A 1,338-nucleotide genomic window follows, 5' to 3' on the forward strand; every position below is an offset into this window, starting at 1 on the left:
AGCACGTCGGCCTTCTTTAAGGGACATCCTCCTAGGCACTTAGTCAAATTTACGCCTTTTTTTTGGACTTCCAGCGAGGAGAGGGACAATTTTGCTTTCCTGACCCAGGTGGAGAACCATAGCACGTCGGCCTTCTTAAAGGGACATCCTCCTAGGCACTTAGTCAAATTCACGCCTTTTTTTTGGACTTCCAGCGAGGAGAGGGACTAATTTGGCGCTCCGTACCCAGGTGGAGAACCATAGCACGTCGGCCTTCTTAAAGGGACATCCTCCTAGGCACTTAGTCAAATTCACGCCTTTTTTTTGGACTTCCAGCGAGGAGAGGGACAATTTTGCGTTCCTGACCCAGGTGGAGGACCATAGCACGTCGGCCTTCTTAAAGGGACATCCTCCTAGGCACTTAGTCAAATTCACGCCTTTTTTTTGGACTTCCAGCGAGGAGAGGGACTAATTTGGCGTTCCAGACCCAGGTGGAGAACCATAGCACGTCGGCCTTCTTAAAGGGAAATGCTCCTAGGCACTTAGTCAAATTCACGCCTTTTTTTTGGACTTCCAGCGAGGAGAGGGACAATTTTGCTTTCCTGACCCAGGTGGAGAACCATAGCACGTCGGCCTTCTTAAAGGGACATCCTCCTAGGCACTTAGTCAAATTTCCGCCTTTTTTTTGGACTTCCAGCGAGGAGAGGGACTAATTTGGCGTTCCAGACCCAGGTGGAGAACCATAGCACGTCGGCCTTCTTTAAGGGACATCCTCCTAGGCACTTAGTCAAATTTACGCCTTTTTTTTGGACTTCCAGCGAGGAGAGGGACAATTTTGCTTTCCTGACCCAGGTGGAGAACCATAGCACGTCGGCCTTCTTAAAGGGACATCCTCCTAGGCACTTAGTCAAATTCACGCCTTTTTTTTGGACTTCCAGCGAGGAGAGGGACTAATTTGGCGCTCCGTACCCAGGTGGAGAACCATAGCACGTCGGCCTTCTTAAAGGGACATCCTCCTAGGCACTTAGTCAAATTCACGCCTTTTTTTTGGACTTCCAGCGAGGAGAGGGACAATTTTGCGTTCCTGACCCAGGTGGAGGACCATAGCACGTCGGCCTTCTTAAAGGGACATCCTCCTAGGCACTTAGTCAAATTCACGCCTTTTTTTTGGACTTCCAGCGAGGAGAGGGACTAATTTGGCGTTCCAGACCCAGGTGGAGAACCATAGCACGTCGGCCTTCTTAAAGGGAAATGCTCCTAGGCACTTAGTCAAATTCACGCCTTTTTTTTGGACTTCCAGCGAGGAGAGGGACAATTTTGCTTTCCTGACCCAGGTGGAGAACCATATCACGTCGGCCT

This window comes from Nerophis lumbriciformis, unplaced genomic scaffold (genome assembly GCF_033978685.3).
Source record: "Nerophis lumbriciformis unplaced genomic scaffold, RoL_Nlum_v2.1 HiC_scaffold_60, whole genome shotgun sequence".
Taxonomy (NCBI): Eukaryota; Metazoa; Chordata; class Actinopteri; order Syngnathiformes; family Syngnathidae; genus Nerophis; species Nerophis lumbriciformis.